At 49.3% G+C, this 20198-nt stretch overlaps 1 protein-coding gene across 2 annotated transcripts in view; it reads right to left on the bottom strand.

Moving 5' to 3' along the window:
- Positions 1-20198, bottom strand: part of CCDC152 (coiled-coil domain containing 152) — a 168451-nt gene that overhangs the window by 60454 nt on the left and 87799 nt on the right. The gene's annotated exons all lie outside the window — the stretch shown is intronic.

Genomic DNA, 20198 nt, shown 5'->3' on the forward strand with positions numbered 1-20198 from the left:
TTTCCCCTTTCATCTTTTTTCTCCATTTCGCATTTCTCTGACTTTCTATCCACTCATAGCTAAAATTCACTTCTCTTCTTCATCTCTCTAGTCCTCCAGTCTTGTCTCCCTCTTTTCATCTTTCTCCTACCTACCAACTTTCATCTCCAACTCTTATCCCATCCCATTTCACATCTTCCTCAGCCTCCTATTCCCAGTTTTTCACTCTCCCTAGTCCCCCATTTCCACCCTCTGTACTTGCACCCTCATTCATCTCCCCCCCACCAGCCCCAGGTCGTTCCTTGTCACTCATTCCCTCCCTGTCCCCTTTCTTCTGTTTCTTACCCCCCACCGAGCCTATTACCCCTCTTGCACTTCCAAGCCCTGTTCCCACGCACTCTCACAGCACCCAACTCCCTTTCCAGTAAGTATTCCAGTTCATTCATACCTTTCCTAGCCCATCATACACCCTACTCACACCCAACTGCACATTCTGTACTGTCTGCATCCCCCACTCTGAGCTCCAGATTCCCTCCTGAGAACCCGCTAATCCCTAATTGCCGAATCCCTGCTCTCCCCATCAATCACCAAATCCTGTTATTTCCTCATTCTCCCCAAGTCCCCATTCTTCCCTTGTTCTCCCACCCCAATACCAAATTCTTCCTGTTCTCCCACATCTCCAAGTGACATCATTCTTCTCCTCCTCTCCTCCTGCCAGTCCCCATTCTTCCCCTGCTCTCTTCCTGCCAGCCCCTGTTCTTCCTATGCTGTCCTCGTCCTCCATCATTTACGTGCTCTTCCCCATCCCCACGTGATGTGCCCATCTTTCCCTGCTCTCCCCATTCCCAAGTGACAGCTTCACTCTTCCTCTGCTCTCTCCATTCCCAAGTGACAGCTCCCATCTTCCCCTGCTCTCCATCAGTCCTATTCTTCCCCTGTTTTCCCAACTGAAAGAAGAGCTTGTGAACTCTAGATCAGATGTAGAGATCGATCCACAGATAGCCATGCTTGCCGCCAACATCATTCCTTCCCTTGCTCTCCTCCATCCCCAAGTAACAGATGTTCTTCCCCTGCTCTATGCCCACTAATCCTCATTCTTCACCTGATCTCTCCCCACCCAAATCACTGAGTAAACATTCTTCCCCTACTCTCCCACCTAGTCTCTGTTCTTGTCCTGCTCACCCACTAAATCCCCATGTCCTCCTTATCTTGCTCCTACATTTCCAAGAAGCTTCCTGGCTCTCTGCTTCTGTGCCCTGCATGGTGCCTCTTTCCTCTTTCAGCTTCGTGGCTGAAACTGGTTCTCTATGGAACCCCATGGGGGTTCAAATAACTTCTGTTTGAACTGTACATAAAATAGCTGATCTTTGAATCTCACAGGACTCCGAAGGATCCAGAGCCCTGTGGTTCAAATAGGAGAGCTCAGATTTCAACTGTGGGGCCAGAAGAAGAAAGATGCACCATTAGACCAGATTGGAGTGTGAAAGGAGCTCATATTCTTCCTGCACTGCTAGTTCCTGCCGGTATTAATTCAGTGCACTGACTGAGCCCTTGAGCAAAGGCACCTAGCACTGAGTCCTTATTGGCCATAGGCTAGCTACAGCTCTGTTCACAAGTATCTGAGATATTTTCCCTTACTTTATTTAAAATATTTTGATTGTTTTAATTTTTTGTCGCATGCTGTTATGACACTATAGAAAAGCTAGAATAAAGCAAAGTTGCTTATCTGTAACAGGTGTTCTCCATAGACAGTAGGACAAATCAGCCACACAAGTGAATTACCTTATCCAATAGCATCAGCCTGGACCAGCTCTCAGAGCTCAAAAAGAAAGTCTTTCTGAGCATGCATGGGAGTTCCTGTCCACCAGCTCCGCATGAGTCTCAGCTAAGCTTCAACTCTAAAAGGGAGGATGGTGGGATTGAGTGGCTGATTTGTCCTGCTGTCTATGAAGAACCAGGGGCAGTGGAATGCCTTTTGGTTGGGGGGGGGGGGGCAACCAAGTTCCACCCCCACTCAAAATTTCTTACTTTACATTTACAGTTAAGGTAATTTTTTTGTATATACATTCTTTGCATAAATCATAGAAAGGGACCTTCATTTTCAGTTTAAACCAATTTTCACCTATAAGTTCTCAGATTTTTCAAAATTTTGTGTGTCTTGAACCAGCTGTAGAGGCAGCGTTTCCAAATCACCCCAAAATCAGTGCAGGCAGAACAGCCTGCTATATTCAAGTCCCTCCTTCAAGCAGTGAAAATATGCCTCAGACCTCTTCCCGTCGGAAGCCACTCTCTTCTACAGGAGCCGGGAGGAGCCTTGCAGGCTCAGTTATGGAGGGAAGATTAAGGTATAAAAGCCTGGTATGTTTGATTTTATATTTATTTTGGCATAAAGCAGTGGTAAAAGGAGAAATTAATTCTTACATGATAAATTCCTTTCCTTGAGTCCAGCCAGACCACGCCAGATGCATGGGTTATTTCCCCCAACTAGCAGTTGGAGACAGAGAGTAACAGGCTTGCTGACATCATCCTATATAGGCTCCTGTGCTGACCTCAGCTTGCCAGTATTCTATGTAACAAGTGTGGCCCACCATTGCTTGGGCATATATTTTACCCTGTTTATTTCTTCACTAGTGGTTTTTGCATTTTGAGGTCCTCCCCCTAGCTTTGTCCTTCCCTCTTATGGGATGGGCATAAGACTGATTAGTAGGAGTGAGGGTTTTCTGCTTCATAGTGGATGTACCCAGGTATGTCAATACCAAATTCAAATTCCAGGCAGGTATGGACTCTTTCACCAGAAACTGAATATGCTTCACCTCTTGAAGGAAATGAGACACATCTGGATGAGAGTATAAGGATCTGCCTATCAATTGGCTACTACCTTCACCTTTCTGGAGTTAAGGGCCAACCCTTATCCAATCTCCCATGCAGGAATTCTAACAAAGCTCTTCTCACTGAGATCTTCCTAACGGAGCACCAAACCTCAAACAACACCAAGACTCTCACAGACACCAACGTTGTGGACATATTTTGTAGCACAAAAGGGTATTTACAACCTTCTAAGAATATCCCTTCTCTGAAAGATAAGCCACCTCATGGGCAAAGTCATAAGACAAAAGTGAGACGGATCCTCATGAACCACTGGCTCCTGAACAGTTGGCTCCTTCCTGAGTCTAAAACTAAAGTGGATCCCAAACAGCATCCTCACTTGATCCACATATGCATTTGCCAATTGGAAGCTACCAATATTACCAGCCCCTGATGCCAAGGAATCTTCTGCAAGACTCTGCTTACTAGAGACCATGGAGGTATCACCTAAAGAAGACCCCAAACTCATCAGTCTTGAATCAGGGCAGCCAAACAGATGATCCTCTTACTTTTCTTCGGCTGAAAAATCTTTCCATCTAGAATTGCTGCTAACCGCTCATCACTGGTTCTTCCCATTTGGACACAGCCTAGGAGAATGTCTCCTGGGACATTCTCTTTTCTCTGGGGTCTAGCCTGCTCTGACTGAGGAAGTTTGGTCATATATTCTCTACTCCTGCTATGTGAGTGGCTGAGGACTCTTTTACATGCTTCTCTGCCCAGTTTAACAGCAGATCCATCTCTTCTGCCACAGGCTGACATCTGATCACTCCTTGGAAAAACGTACACGCCACTGCCATAGCATTGGTTGACAAGATCCTGACAGCCTGACCCTGAAGAATGGGAGCAAACTGAAGAAGTGCCTTCCTTATCGCTCTGGTTTCCAACCGATTTATGGACCACTTGGTTTCTTTCGGATTCTAAGTACCTTGAGCCACTAGGCCTTCACAGTGAACACCCTAGCCTGAAAGACTGGCATTTGAGGTCACTGATATCCAAATGGGAGATTCAAGATTTGAGATCCACTCCCACATCCAGGTTCGTGTGTACCAGCTACTAAAGCAAAACTCTCCTTGTCTTATATCATCTGCGGGAGCCTCATGGAATACACCTGGGTCTGAGGAGAAAGTCCTCTGCAACAGTTTCAAGTGTGCCCTTGCCCAAGGCACTACATCCAAGGTAATCACCATGAAACCCAAGACCTGAAGATAAATACATACCACAGATCTGAGTGCACAAAAAAAGTGCACAATAAAAATGCACTTGTTTTTGCAACTTCAGAATCCTTACATCTATCAACAAGATCCAGCCTTCCCTGGTGTCAAATTGAACCTCCAGGTACTCCAGGGATTGAGAGGGCAATAAATTGCTCTTCAAAACTGAAAACCCAAAGAAAAGTCCTCACCACTCTAGCTGCCACTGATCCACGTTCCTGGACCAACTTAACTCAGATCAATCAATTATCCAAACATGAATGCATCAAAATATCTTCTCTACACAGGGCTGCGGCCACCACAACCATCATCTTGGAAAAGGATCTTGGAGCCATGGCCAAGCCAAAAGGGAAAGCCTGACACTGAAAATGCACCCCCCCCCCATTCAAGCAAGTGAAGATATTTCCTATGCCCTTCTTTTACCAGGATATGTAGATACACTTCCATAAGATCTAATGACATAAAATATTTTTCTTGTCGCACTGCTACTATAATCCATTTCAGAGTCTCCATCCTAAAGTGGAACACCTTCAGAGCCTTGTTGACCTGCTTCAGGTTCAGAACAGGACAAATGTACCCTCCTTTTTAGGTATCCTGAAATAAATTGAGAACCAACACTGACCCCACTGAGGACAGGACCAGAACCACTGCTCTTATATGCGGCAACCACAAAAGCATTGTGAAGCCAATATTCAAAGTGTGTTTAACGCTAGATAGCTGGATAAATAGTACTTATCTGGCTATGTAGCAGCCTCTGAATAGCCAGATAAGTTGTGGGTGGGCAGACTGGGGCGGCGATACTTAGCTGGATAAGTTATCCGACTAAGTAGTGATATTCAGCATTAGGCGGCTAACTTATCTAGGTAAGATAGATTTGCTTAAGAGCAAGTCTAAACTTAGATGGATAAGACTTATTTGCCTAAGTAGTGCTTACTACAGGGATATTCAGCAGCACAGCTGTACTGCTCAATATTCCATTTAAGTTAGCTGGACATGTCTATATGGCTAACTTAGAAATTAAATCTAAATTTGAATATCTACCTCCCTCTATACAGCTCTCTTTTCTGAACAGAGTGACAAGGTGAAAACAAAAAGCACCTGAAATAGAGCCTAGCTGTCCTTAACAACTCCTAAGACCCACGGATCCAAAGTAATATGGATTCAACTTCTGGTAAAAGGCAGACAACTGCCCATCTAGCCTTTGTACTGGAGAGTGGTCTACCTCACCTTCACTGGAAGGTTTGTAGAACTTCCAGATCCCCATGAGGCTCCATCTTTACTTTCCTTCTTGGAGTTCTGAAAGGATCGGAAACTATTAAAGGGTTTAGATCTCTGACTATATGCCAACTTTCCCGGCATCGCACACTTGGAATCCTTATTCCGGTTCCTAGCTTGAGCTGGTTGTGATATCCCCTTAAGCTTGTCTTCGGGCAATCTGGAAAATTTCTATTCTCCCTACGGTTTCATTAGCTTTTCTAAATATTCCACAAAAAGATTTCCCAGGAAAGGAAATTAGTTCTTACCTGTTAATTTTCTTTCCTGTAGTATCACGGATCAGTCCAGACCGTGGGTTGAGCCTCCTTTCCAGCAGGTGGAGACAGACTAAAACTGAAAGGGTGTCTTATATGAGGACAGAGCCTATCCTGTAACCCTTCAGTATAACCATTGTCAAAGCAGAAAACAACAAAACCAGAATAGGATCAAGCAAGTAAACTAGAAAGCTCAATGGAGCACTGTAGAACAATGTAAGAATATGGTAAGACTATATGCTCTTGCATATACTTGGTACTTGGAAAACCAAGGCTTCCGGTGTAATTGCTCAGTATTCTTGAAAAGAATTAAGTATCAAAATCTGTGAATCTGTAAGAACAAGCTTCGAGAGGACAGAAAAGAAAGACAGACAGGGAAGGGCGTCTGGACTGATCCATGGTACTACAGGAACGAAAATTAACAGGTAAGAACTAATTTTCCCTTCCCTGTACGTACCCGGATCAGTCCAGACCATGGGATGTACCAAGCTTCCCTATCCCGGGTTGGGACTGAGACAGTCCCGCTTGAAGCACTTGCCGCCCAAAAGAACCAAACACCGGCGCTTGTACATTCAGACAATAGTGCCGAGCAAAAGTATGCAGGGACGACCAGGTGGCGGCCCTGCAGATCTCCTGCGAGAAATCGATTGACTCTCCGCCCAGGAAGTAGCCTAAGAACGTAGTGAGTGAGCCTTTAAGCCTTACGGAATAGTCTGTCCTTAGTAGAGATAAGCCGAGGAAATGGCTTCTTTCAACCATTGGTCTTAGAAGCCGGCTTGCCTCGATTGGGACCACTCCAGAGGACAAAGAGATGGTCGGAGACCCGAAAGTCATTGGTAACCTGAAGATACCTGAGTAGAACGCGTTTGACATCCAGTTTATGAAGGTCGCCTCCAGCGGTACCCGCAATTTCCTCCGGAGAAAACGCTGGAAGCTCTACCGACTGGTTGACATGGAAGGCGGACACCACCTTCGGAAGAAAAGAGGGCACCGTTTTGAGAGAGACACCGGAGTCGGAAAATCACAAAAAGGGTTCCCGACAGGACAACGCTTGAATCTCAGAGACCCACCAGGCGGAGGCGATCGAAACAAGGAAAATTGTCTTGAGCGTAAGGTCCTTTACCGTTGCCCGATGGAGGGGTTCGAATGGAGCAGAACAGAGGCCCGGAGGACCAGATTGAGACTCCACGAAGGACAAGTGTTGCGAGCGGGGGGCTGCAGGTTTTACTCCCCTCAAAAACCGAACCACGTCCGGGTGAGCCGCTAAAGGATGACCCTCGACCCTTCCGAGAAAAGAGCCGAGAGCAGAGACTTTCACGCGAAGGGAACTGAAGGAGAGGCCCTTGGAGAGACCCTTCTGCAGAAAAGAAAGAACTAACGAAACCGGGGCAGAGCGCGCTGAGACACCTGACTCCTCACAGTCTCAAAGACCTTCCAGACGCGCACGTAGGCTAGAGAAGTCGACTGCTTCCGAGCTCGAGGCAAAGTAGTGATGACCTCTTCCTTGTAGCCCTTGCATCTCAAACGCTACCGTTCAAAAGCCAGGCCGCTAGACAAAAGCGATCGGCCTGGTCGAAAAATACGGGCCCCTGCCGAAGTAGATGAGGAAGATGTCCATCCATCGCCAGGTTGACGAGATCCGCGAACCATGGCCTGCATGGCCATTCGGGTGCTACTAGAACCACTGGCCCCCTGTGGAGTTCTATTCTCCTGAGAACTTTTCCCACTAGGGGTCACGGAGGAAACACGTACAGAAGAACATCCGTGGGCCAAGGAAGAGCCAGAGCATCCACTCCCTCCGAGCCGTGGTCCCTCCAGCAGCTGAAGAACCGATTGGCCTTGGCATTGCGCGTGGTCACCATTAAGTCCAGGTGGGGCTGACCCCACCTTCCGACGATCAGATCCATGGCTGTTTCCGAGAGTTCCCACTCTCCCGAATCGAGCGATTGGCGACTGAGAAATCGGCCTGATCATTCTCCTTGCCCACAATGTGGGAGGCTGCCAGGCAATCCAGGTGTCGTTCTGCCCAGGCGAAGAGACGGCTGGCTTCCAGGGCTACCAGGCGTTGCGGGTGCCCCCCCCTGACGATTGATGTACGACACGGTGGTGGCATTGTCGGACAGCACTCTTACCGCTTTGCCGTGTATGAGGGGCAAGAACTCTGCAAAGCCAGATGCACTGCCCTGACCTCCAACTGATTGATGTGCCAGTGAGTCTGAATGGGTGACCATATCCCCTGAGTGGACCGGGACAGGCAGACCACACCCCAGCCCGAGAGACTGGCATCCGTGATTACTATCGTCCACTGTGGAGACTGAAGGGGCATTCCCCGGAGAAGATGGGGGAGCGAAAGCCACCACTGCAAGTCGGCGATGGTAGAGGCCGAAAGAGGAAGGATTATGTGAAACTGTTCTGACACCGGCTGCCAATTTGATAGCAAAGCTTTCTGTAACGGTCACATATGAGCAAAGGTCCAGCGGACTAGGTCGATGGTGGAAGCCATGGACCCTAGTACCTGCAAGTAGTCCCAGGCCGTTGGAAGAGGCAGAAAGATCAAATTCCGGATCTAGCCGATCAACTTGAGGGCCCGCGCACGAGGCAAGAAGACTTTGCCCAGTCGGGTGTTGAAGTGGGCTCCCAGGAACTCTAATTCCTGGGAGGGCTGAAGGTTGCTCTTGGAAAAATTCACTATCCACCCGAGAGACGCTAATCGGCTAATACCCGAACTACCGCCTGTTTGCAGAGAGCCTCCGACTTGGCCCGCACAAGCCAGTCATCCAGATAGGGGTGAACTAGAACGCCTTCCCGACGAAGGGCTGCCGCCACCACCACCATGATCTTGGTGAAGGTGTGAGGCACAATCGCGAGGGCCGAACGATAGGGCCCGAAACTGGAAATCCCGGTTGAGGATGTGGGAAACGAAGATACTTCTGGTAATCGCGGTGGATCGGGATATGGAAGTATGCCTCTGTCAAATCGAGCGAGGCGAGGAACTCTCCGAGGAACCGCCGCGATGACCGCTCACAAGGTTTCCATGCGAAAATGTGGGGGTCTTGAGAGCTCGGTTGACCTGTTTGAGGTCCAGAATCGGACCTCAAACAGGTTCGATTCTGGGAACCATGAAGTAGATGGAATACTGGCCTGCACCAAGCTCTCTTTCCGGGACGGGACAACCGCACCCAGACTCAGTAGTCTGGCGATGGTTTGCTCTACCGCATCTCATTTGGAGCGCCCGCAAGTGGAGAATAGAAAGAGATCCGGTAGGTTGCGAACAAGCTCGAAGGCGTACCCATTTCATACAATGTCGAGGACCTACTGGTCCGACGTGATCTTGACCCATTTCTCGAAAAAAAGGGAGAGGCAGCCGCCCAGAAAAGGGATCGAAGAATGGGTCAACTGAGCTTCATTGAGTGGCAGGCTTAGGGGTGGAGTGCGTGGGCTGGCCCTCGCGAAAGGGCCGACACCCACGAAAGGGCTGCGACCAAGACTGAGACCGGGAAGAGTAACCCCTCGAGAGGCCACCCCAACCACGTGGGGTATACCGTCTCTGTCCCCGGGTAAGGAGGCCGTAAGGGTATCCGCGAAGGGCCCCTCCAACCCCAATTCCTGGAGGACAAAGGGGATGAGGGGCTCCAACTCCTCCCTGTGGAACATATGGAGGACTCTGGAATCGTCCCCCTCCAGGGGAGGAAGGGTAGCAGCGGAATCAAAAAGAGGGTCAGGGTCTGGAGGTACCGGGTCCACGGGGGGGGGGGGGGGGGGGGGGGCACACCTGGGACCACCCGCACCCGAAGAGACCCCTGGGGCTCCGCAGCTGGGCCACCAGTCAATGGCGTGGATTGAGGAATTTTTACCGGAGGGGGGAGAGTGTCAAGGGGGGGCTTCCCCCTCCTCCTGCAGGCTAGCTAAATAGGATTTGTGCAAGAGAAGGACAAAATCCGGAGAAAAATGGGTCCTGGATTTTCCGGGGGGGGGGGGGGGGGGTGTCAGGGACCACGTCCTGGGAGGCCTCTGGGCTTAAATCAGAGGGTAGATCAAAAAAATTCAGCTCCCCAGCCCCAGGCAGCTCCGAAACGGGAGCTGCCGAAAAATCCAAGATGGCCACCGTTCCCAGGCTTTCCCGACCCGGGAACGGCCTGGACATGCGCTGGGGATGCAATCCCCGGGCTAAATTTGCCTGCCCTGCCGAGGAGGGGCCTTCCCCACCCGGCAGGCAGGCAGAGCAAAGTCCCTCTCGCAAAAATCGTGACGAGGGCAACCCACAGGCAAGGCAGGCTGCCGGCCGCGGCATGAGAGGAGCCGCTCTGAGAAGAAAAAAAGGCTAAAATTAGAAATGATTGGCAGCCCGCCGGCAGGAGTGAAGCAGGGGAGAAACCTGCTGACTCCTGCCTGTCTGGCTGCCAGTTCAAGCCCCCTGAAAACCAAAGAATAAAAATATAAAAAATATTTTGCAAGTGCTGTGAAAGTTAAATAAATAACTTTTAAACTTTGGAACACTGTTTTTTTTTTAAACTGAGCATAGCACGGGGCTCTAAGCCCCCTCGGCAGCCAGAGGAGGGGGAGACGAGAACTGGACCACCAGCCTCGGTTTCCACACCTGGAAGCACTCACGGACTCAGGCTATGCTCTGCACAAGGGGCGAAGCCCCCGAGTCCGGCAAGAGCCAGGAGACGGCACCGTCTCCTGCACAAGAAAAAAGACTATGTGATCTACTTTATTTTTTGAATGGAAGAAAGAGCCAATCAAACAAACTATGAATAAGTACTTGCTTGATCCAATGAAATAAGAAGGATAGCCGGCTAACTAGTCGAAATCAGGAGACCGAAGGGTGAGCTGATGCACCTGCTGGAGACAGACAAATACTGAAGGGTTACAGGATAGGCTCTGTCCTCATATAGGACACCCTTTCAGTTTTAGTCTGTCTCCACCTGGAAAGGAGGCTCAACCCACGGTCTGGACTGATCCGGATATGTACAGGGAAAGGACATTTGGCCTTTTTTGACTTGAAAATTGAATCTGTTGACAAGTTACATAGCCACAGCAAATGACAGCAGCTACAATGGAGGGCACACTCCTAGCCAAAGCCCAGACCAATTCATATGAGGCATCCACCAAAAAGGATGCCCTCAGTTCCATCTGAGCTGCATTCTCAAAGACTGCCCCTCCACATTCCAAGGAACTTCCTTGGACGTGTTTAGGCAATCACAATCCTGCCTAGCACCAATAGCGCTGTTCACAACAGCCTGTAACACTAAACCAGCAGCCTCAAAAGCCTGCTTAAACGCAGTCACCATCTTCCTATCCTGAACGTCCTTGAGGACAGAGCCCCCCTTCTACAAGAATTGTGGACTTCCTAGCAGCGGCACAAATGAGCACATCACCTTAGAAATTTTTCAATTTTCCTTTTTCTGAACGAGGAGGGGATATAGCCTCAGTGTAGTCGTAACTCTTTTAAAATTTATCTCTGGGGCATCGATTATACAGAGATAAAATCCTTAACTGATCTATGCTACAGTAATGCTTTGGATGGTTTTTTTAAACTTAACATTATATGGTTTTCTTAGTCAACAGACTCATCTACTTTTCTTCTACTACATTGTGTTCTTAGGGACTGAAATTATATAAGAAAGTACCTTTTCATGGAACATCCAAACCATAACTGAAGCATCCTCTTCCCTAGGGGAACATTCCGCCTCCTCCAACTCGCTTACTGCCACTTTTCTTTAAATCTTTAAGGTCTAAAAGTGACAGAATCAAAACTTCAGGACTTCCTTCCCTCCTAATCTTCCTCTCTCCTGCTCTCGATTTCTAGGAGTTCCCAAGGATGTGTTCCTGAAGGAGTGAAACCTGAAGCTACACTCAGCCCTATAGAAAAAAAGGTAAACACTTCACAACTCCATGGAAGAGGCCCAGGAAGAGGAAGTAATCACATCTCCACGTGTAAGAAAAAGTAGCTGCTCCTCTTAGAACTCCACCAGAGGAGCTGCAGACTAGAACATTGCACCATCCAAGACCATCAGAAGCAGAGTAGGAGGCTTTCACTCTGACCTATTCTTATGGTACCCTTCTTGTGGTTCCAATATGGCCACTGTTCCTGCTGTGGTAGCAAGCACGTTGGTGAGAATAGCCTACAGATGACCCTGCAATGTGGCCCTCCCAGTAGGGACAGATGACTTTGCATACTGTCCTACTTGCCTCTCCTCCCCCTCCCAGTAATCTGACGGCATGACCCACATGTTCTACAAAACTACTGAACCTTTCTTGAGTGCTTGAAGAGACACTACTGCTTCCTCCTCTACGTCTCCTGTCTTTGCCCACAAGCCATGACCAAACCACTGAAAATAAAACCCCAATAAATACTACTCTCCCTCCTCTGTTTTCTTTTTTTTTTTTTTTTTTTAAGAGTTTAAGAACAAACAGGAACCAGGCATAACCATAGGGGCTCAGGAGAAGGGAGAAAAAATAGCAAGGGGAGCCTTGCTTAGTCTTTTTTTTTTTAATGTGGCCCCACATTGGTCTGGACTATGAATTACCCCTATGTTTAGGGTGGGAGTACCACACAAGAAATTATATTTACTAATATGATTTATCTTTGGGCTTGTAACCTGAGTGGGAGATGAGACAGGGTCCCAGTCATCCTGATACCACAATTCTGTGCCTTTCCCAAACAACCTCTCACTTGTGGCACCACAGACCAGATAAAATCATCACACCAGAATAAAAACAAGTTTGCTTACCGTAAACGTTGTTTCCGTAGATAGCAGGATGAATTAGCTATGCTGTCATGGGATCTGTCCATCAGGTCCGGGAGGCGGAGCTTGATAAAGCAAGAGGTTAATTTTGTATCCTCTGCGCCTGCGTGTGTGTGTTCCCGCGCAGGCAGAGTAACTTTCCTCAGTCTGGTGATTAAGCAGGTACACGTCCGGTGTAAATGGGATTGCCAGGGAGGAGGGCGGGTCAGCATGGCTAATTCATCCTGCTATCTACGGAAACAACGTTTACGGTAAGCAAACTTGTTTTTCCCGTCGATAGCAGGGCTGAATTAGCCATGCTGTCATGGGAGTCACAAGCTCCAGTAATAGACAACGTGGCAATCACTGGTCCTGATCCATTGCAGCTTGCAGGACTGTGTGACCTAATCGTGCATCTGATGACGTTTGTTGGTCTAGGCAGTAATGCCTAGTGAACGTATGTAATGAAGTCCAAGTAGCAGCCTTACAAATGTCTATGGGCTGTATGTTTCTGAGATGAGCCCACGAGGTGGCTAGGGCCCGAACTTGGTGAGCTCTTGGCTTGCTTGAGAGAACGGCATTCCTTTTGTTGTAGCAAAACTGAATACATTGAACTATCCAGCTGGATATGGTACGTTCGACACTGACAGTCCTGGGGCCTTAGGGTCGAAGGATAGGAATAGCTGTGAAGGACGCGTGGAAGAAGACGTCCTATTCTTGTAGTAAGCGAGAGCTCTTTTACAGTCTAGAGTGTGAAGCAACGCTTCTCGAGACGATGCATGTGGTTTAGGAAAAAACGTGGGAAGCTCTATAGTTTGAGTAATGTGAAATTGCGACACCACCTTTGGCAAAAAGGTAGGGGTGAGTTCGAAGGACCACCTTTGATGAAAAAACTGTAAATATGGTTCATAATGCACTAGTGCTTGCAGCTCACTAACCCCGTCTAGCCGAAGTGAAGGTGACCAGGAACACCACTTCCAGGTAAGGAACTTTATGTGTGCCGATTCCAATGGTTCGAACGGAGGAAGCATGAGCTGTTCCAGTATTAAATTTATATTCCATGGAACCGGCGGCTTGTGTGTGGGGGGTCGTATATGCAGGAGACCCTTGAGGAACGGGTGAGTAAAGGATGTGTGGGCTATCGAGGCCCTGTTTATATGGTTTGTGATAGGCCGCAATGGCGCTGAGGGTGCACTCTAATCGAGCTGGTGGCGAGTCCCGTTTCGAATAAGGTGTGAAGATAATCCAGTAATAACTGTGGTGAGCAGTCAATGGGAGATTCTCTTGGGCTATGCACCATGTGGTATACCTTTTCCATTTATATTGGTAATTATGCCTAGTAGAGGGCTTTCTGGATTCCAGTAGAATGCATTGAGCCTCGTAGGAGACCTGCGAGGCTCAATGCATTCTACTGTCAATCTCCACGCTGTCAATCTCCACGCTGTTAAGTGTAGGGAGGAGTGCAGTGGGTGCAATAGCGTTCCCTGATCCTGCTGTAGTAGATCTGGTCGCTGTGGCAGTCGTATTGGTGCCTCGGTGGAGAGGTGCAGTAGGTAGCTGTACCAGGGTTGTCTGGGCCAGGCTGGGGGCGATGAGGATCAAGTGAGCCTTGTCCATTATGCATTTTTTGAATCGTTCTGGTAAGCAAGGGAATGGGCGGAAATGCATATAGAAGCCCCTGAGTCCACGGAATGAGGAAGGCATCCTGCACCAGCCGACACTTGCTGGGACGAATCGAACAGAACCGTGGAAGTTGCGCATTGAGTTCCGTCGCGAATAAGTCTATCAATGGCGTGCCCCACCTGGCAAAGACACTGAGTACTACGTCCCGGTTGAGGGACCATTCGTGTGGGTGGAAGATTCTGCTCAATCTGTCCGCTCTCCGTGTTTGCTATCCCGGGCAAGGAGGTGGCTTGGAGATGTATTGAATGCTGGTGAGGCAAATTGGAAGGTGAGCAATGCTTCCTTGCAGAGGGGCCAAGAGCCCGATCCGCCTTGCTTGTTGTGACATAAAACATTGCCACCTGATTTGTCCGTATATTACCATGACTCGTCGCCCTTGCAGAAAGGGTTAAAAACGCTTGGAGAGCGTTGCGAATCGCTCGAAGTTCCAGGAGATGATTTGCATTGTCTGTTCTTTTACGGACCAGAGCCCGTGTGTTTCGTGAACTTCGAGATGTGCCCCCCAGCCTTTCCGGGGAGGCATCCGTCGTCAGAACAGAGTCGTGCATGGGCTTGTCGGAATAAACGCTCCCTTTACTAATGTGGATGGAAGGAGCCACCAAGTTATGTCCTTTCTCATTCCCGCGGTGAGGGCAATCGACTGTGTGAGTGGCTGGGAGTGTTGACTCCATTGCCTCTTGAGTCCCACTGCAGTCGTCGCATATGCAGTTTGGTGTTCGGGACTAGAAAATTTGCCGCCGCCATGTGGCCGAGAAGGACCAGGATTTGCTGGCCGACGAGGTTGGCCGTGGTAAGAGGTCGCTTAAAAGGGACCGCATCTGTGTTTGGCGGTCCCTGCGGTAGAAACGCCCTGGATTGGGTGGTGTCCAGGTACGCTCCTATGAATTGTAGGCGTTGCGTCGGCGTTAGGTGAGACTTCTTGAAAATTGACCACCAGGGCCGAGTTGGTGCAGGCAACGAAGGATCTGGTCTAGCTGATCGAGGAGATAGTCCTGCGAAGACGCTACCACTAGCCAGTCGTCCAGATAAGGAAAAATCGTTATCCCCGTTGCCCGGAGATGAGCCACCACCACTACCATGGCACTTTGGTAAACACTCTGGGCGCCGCTGGACAACCCGAAGGGAAGTACGCCGGTACTGGTAATGCTGCTGTCTGTAAGTGGAAGCACAGGTATTGCCAGGAAGAGGGGTGGATCGGAATGTGAGTATACGCGTCCTTCAGGTCGATGGAACACATCCAATCGTTGGTTGCAGTAAGGGTAGGATGGATTTCATGGACACCATCCTTGAATTTTTCCTTTTTCAGACACTTGTTGAGTTCCCGGGAGATCTAGAATGGGTCGCAGGCCCTCCGATTTCTTGGGAATTAGAAAATATGGGGAATAAAATCCTTGATTGTGGGTGGTGCGAGGGCAGTCGGACAATCGCCCCTCTGTTGGCAGAGGTGTAATATCTCCTGTTGGAGTTGTGGATGATCTCGGAAGGTCCTGACGGAGGGGGACGTGTGGGAGATGCGGCCTGGACTGAAACTGCAAACCGGTACCCGTGTCTATGTCCAGCACCCACTGATCCGATGTTATCTGATCCCAAACTGCTAGCCGGGACTGGATTCTTCCTGGCGGGAAGGGTTGGAGTGATGGTGGCTGCAAGTTCAAAAAGACTGAGAGGTTTTCGGGGCAGTCGATTGTTGTTGGGCTGCTGACCGCTGCGCTCGAGGCCTACCCCTCCTCGGCAAAGTAGACTGTTGTTGCTGTTGGGTGCAGCCTTTGGTATGGTTGATATGTTTGATAGGACTGAGAGCGGTAACCTTGATATGGACGGAAGGGTCTCTTTCCGTAGGGGCTTATGAGGGTATGGAGTAAACCGCTTCGTCGGATGGTATGTTGTATGAGAGTGCAGGGACTGAACGGCTAGTGCTTCGTCCTTGAGCTTACCCACCGTTTCTTGCAATTGCGCCCCAAACAGGTTATCGCCCGTGCAGGGCAGGTTGGCAAGCTTGCTGTGAACATCTTCCCTAATGGAACTAGAGCGAAGCCATGCCGTTCTGCGAACCGCTATGGCCGTCGCGGACGCTCTGGAGGAGGTCTCCATGCCCTCGTAGATTGAGCGGAGTAGATGACGTGAACATTCCTCCATATCGTGCAGGGTTTGCGGGGTCTGCCCCCCTGCAGTGGAAAGGAGGCCTTTGGTGGCCTGGACGCACTCGTATAAATACTGCACCATATAAAACTGGTGGTGCAGTATCCGTGTAGTGAGCATCGAGTTTGGTATATCTTCTTCCCACCTCGTCCAAATACCTATGATCTTTATTCGGTGGATAAGATGTGTGGAGTTTCGTCCTTTAAAGCGTTGCATCGCCGACTCGACTACCACTGATTCATGCGGCAGTGTGTGGAAGAGCGTACGGGGACTCTTTCCTAATCCGAAATTTAATATCCGTCTTCCGGGATACGGATTGCATGGCTTGAGGGGTCTCCACGACTTCAGGAGCAACTTATGTAGAAGGTCATGCGGTGGAAGTGTGGTCGGTTCACCTGGAACGTCAAAAATTTTTAGAAGCCCCAACGTTTCAGCCCTAGGATCATGCTCCTTTTGAACTTGTAATTGCAGAATCTTTCCCATCTTTCTAAAAACCTTGGATAGGAAAGGTCTTCAGGAGGTGAGTATGGTTCTTGTTGACCTTCTTGAGGGTCTCTGAGGGGAATCCCGTAGATGACGTAGGGGAATCCGAAAACGAATCGTCCCGGTCACATGATACGGAACGGCCCGGTGATAGCGGACTAGTCGCTGCGGACGGGAAGAAAGCTGTCCGTCCGCCTCATCCAGCGGTTCTGATGTCTGAACTTGCCTGGGGCTCCCTCTATCCTTTTCAGTGGTAAAGATGCTTGAATGGCCTCGTAAAATCCTGATAAGGATTGTGATAACTGCCAGAAGGCATCCTTTGCCGCCGGCGGCATCACTTTCAGCATGTCCTGCCCGTTTTGATCTTTCTGAGGACTAGGAGCCATGATGTGACTGCTCCGGTTCAGACCCTGATCCCGGCGAAGCATGAGATGATGTGAGATATATCGCGGAGCCCTCGCTCCGGTGATGGGACCCTCGAGACGATCTGGACGTCGAGTGTTCGTTGGGTTATGTCTTGAATGCCTTGTCTTGTGGTCTCGGTACGAGTCCCTCCTTCTTTCTTTACTACGACGAGAGACGAGGTCCTCTGCCGTGTCACGCGGGTTTCGTGAGCTGAGCGAGGAGGAACTGGATCTTTATGATGCGAACTAAGCGAAGAGGAGTTCCGTGATCTCTTTCACTTATGAGACTCCTTCCTTGTGTCCGACAATGCGTACAGCATTGGGTCTCGGTTTGTAGGTACAGTCACAAACTTCCCTGTGGGGTCCTTTTTATGTATCCTGGACGAAGGACCCCTCACAGTCCTGGAAGGCCCCGGTATTTCCCCGCCTTCTGTTTGAATGTTCCGGCGTCTCGTGACTGCTGCATTCCGGGCGCTTTGGCCTTGCCTGCGGTCAGCTGTTTGTCTGGTACTTTAGGGCCTTCTGGTGCCCTGTGTAGGTGCTTTGTTTGTTGTGGCGCCGAATGCTTTCCTGGCGTCTTATCCTTCGGCACCACACGCTTCTTGGACCGCCGTCTTGTCTTTCGGCGCCGTGCTAAGTTCCTGGCGCCGTACTTCCTTTCGGCGCCGTAATTGACGTCGCGCCGTACTCCCTTCGGCCGCCGTACTTTCTTTCTGCGCCGCACTGCCTTTCCGGCGCCGTACGGTGTTTCGGCGTCGTACTGTCCCCGCACCATATGGTGTTTTTGGCGCCATATGGGACTTCCGCTCCTTATGGGCCTGCGGCGCCATAGGGCTTCTTGGCGCCGTTCTTAAGTGCGCGCCGTGCTCTCCGTTTGCAGAGGGCGCCAATCTTTGCAGCAGCCGGCAGCGTTTGTGCGGCGTCTAGCGGACGGTGCCGCATCTTTGGCCTTCAAATCCTTATGGCCGCCGTTCTGCGGCTCATGACGCGGCGAGGGGCTGAGACTCGGCGTCAATGGCGGGGATGTTTTGGGTTGCCTATGAGGCGAACGGCTACGTCTCGAGTCTATACTGGACGTCGAATGAGAAGCCATTTTCCGGACAGGAAGGGTCGCAGGGCCCTGCTCCCTTGTTACCTGACTATCGGATAGAGGCCTTAGGTGCCGAATACTGTATTTTCTTCACCGGGCCCGGTGAAGAGTGGGCCTCTGACGCCTCCGGGGTGCTGAGAAAGTTCTTTGAGCCTGTAGGCCCTCTGGCGCTTCGCCCTGGGGGACATCTTTGCACAAATTCGCAGGTTTGACACGGCGTGCCCGCTGCCCAGGCACCGGTACACCGGTCATGCCCGTCTGTTACCGACCTCACCCGGTTTGCAGCGGCAGCGTTAAAACCTGATTTGGACATTTTACTGAGGAACAATTCGGCTCCGCGTGCGCTCCTGCGCGCGGAAAAAACAGACTGAGGAAGGTACTCTGCCTGTCGCGGGAACACACACACGCAGGCGCAGAGGATACAAAAATTAACCTCTGCTTTATCAAGCTCCGCCTCCCGGACCTGATGGACAGATCCCATGACAGCATGGCTAATTCAGCCTGCTATCGACGGGAAAAACAGTAATTAAACCTTTTTACTAGTATTATGTAAGTAGACAGTAAATCTAATCAGAACATTACATGGAAAAGTACTGGTAGTGAAGTATAACAAAACTTGCTGTTTTCTTATTTTAAATCACGCAATGCAAAAACAACACAGTTAGCCAGGGCAACCAACATACTCATCTGGATAATAATAAAAAAAAAAAAAAAGGAATGCTAATAGAGAAAAGTTGAGAGGAGTGAAGTAGACAAATTTTCAGAAATTATCTTACTCCTGATTACTCAAAAAGGGGGAGGAAGGGACAGATCCACCCCAATGTCACCAGTTTGTAAAGGGTGCACCCTTATCCCCAACACAAAAATGTGTGACAAGAAAAAAAATGTCCTTCTTGATGATGGAGCTGGCTAGAGGACAAACCAAACAGATGAGTACTGCAGTGTGTGAAGGTCTCTCTCTCTTTCCTGGGGAGCTTCCCCCAAATGCTTTAACTTGGTACTCGCCCCCCCTGCCCACTCTTCCTCCCTTTTCTTGCCTGCTCCCTCTCCTTGTTCAATGTAACTTTCCTCTCTTTTAGTTAATTGTAAACCGGCGTGATTGTGCTCTACGAATGTCGGTTATATTAAAATTGTTAAATAAATAAATAATACTAACAGAAAGCAGGCCTGGTTACAGTCTCTTACAGAAAGACCATGGTCCATTGGCTTCTCTTTCCCTGTCCTATCTCATGTGGCTGTGGCAAGGGTGTATGCTTGACTTGGCTGAAAGACTGAAACTGTTAAGATGAGATACTGAATTTTTGACAAAAGGCAAGGAAATAAACCTTCTCCCTCCTCTGCTACGATATCTCTGTGCAAAGGAGGAGTAATCCAGCTATGTGCTCCTGGCTCTGGATATCTCAGTCTCTCAGCTCCTTGCTCTGCCCCTTGTTGGGATTTTATATGTAGCTAGGCTATGAAGCACGAACAGCTGTCTGTCTCTCTATTTCCTTAGAGCATAGACTTCTGTCTCTCCCTCTTGGTGATTAGCTTTTCGGAAAAGAGCTGATTGCAGAGCTGCCAGATACACTCCTCTCTTCCTGCTCCTGGCTCCAACTCCTGGCTGTCCCCGCCCCTCACACACAGAGCTATTCAATTTGTGCCTTTTATCTTAAATGGTCTCCCAGCATTCATTTGGCTTCCTCTTCTGCTATGTAGTGCTGTTCTCTGAGCAGGCTAAACAGTACAGTCCTTTTCCCAACTTGTTAACACTGGTTAACTAGTTACACTGGTTAACTAGTTAACTAGCAACACTGGTTGCTGTTTCTTGCAGAGCATTTGTCATTCACAAGAGAGCTCACAGGAGTTTTTGACGTATTTTTATATTCCTTCACCTTGGATGTGGCGGCTTGCAGTCTTGCAGGTTTGAAATCCCCTTTTTGACAGGTCTAAAACACATTACTCAGATCCAGATGCAGCTCGGTCCACATTGTAAGGCTCCAATATATAAGCTTGTGGGGGCAGGAACATGGTTTATAGCAGCTTGATAAATCAGAGGACTTATATCCCTCACTAAGAACTCCATTTAGTGGATTTTGTCCACT

Source organism: Rhinatrema bivittatum, chromosome 1 (assembly GCF_901001135.1).
Source record: "Rhinatrema bivittatum chromosome 1, aRhiBiv1.1, whole genome shotgun sequence".
NCBI classification, from domain to species: Eukaryota; Metazoa; Chordata; class Amphibia; order Gymnophiona; family Rhinatrematidae; genus Rhinatrema; species Rhinatrema bivittatum.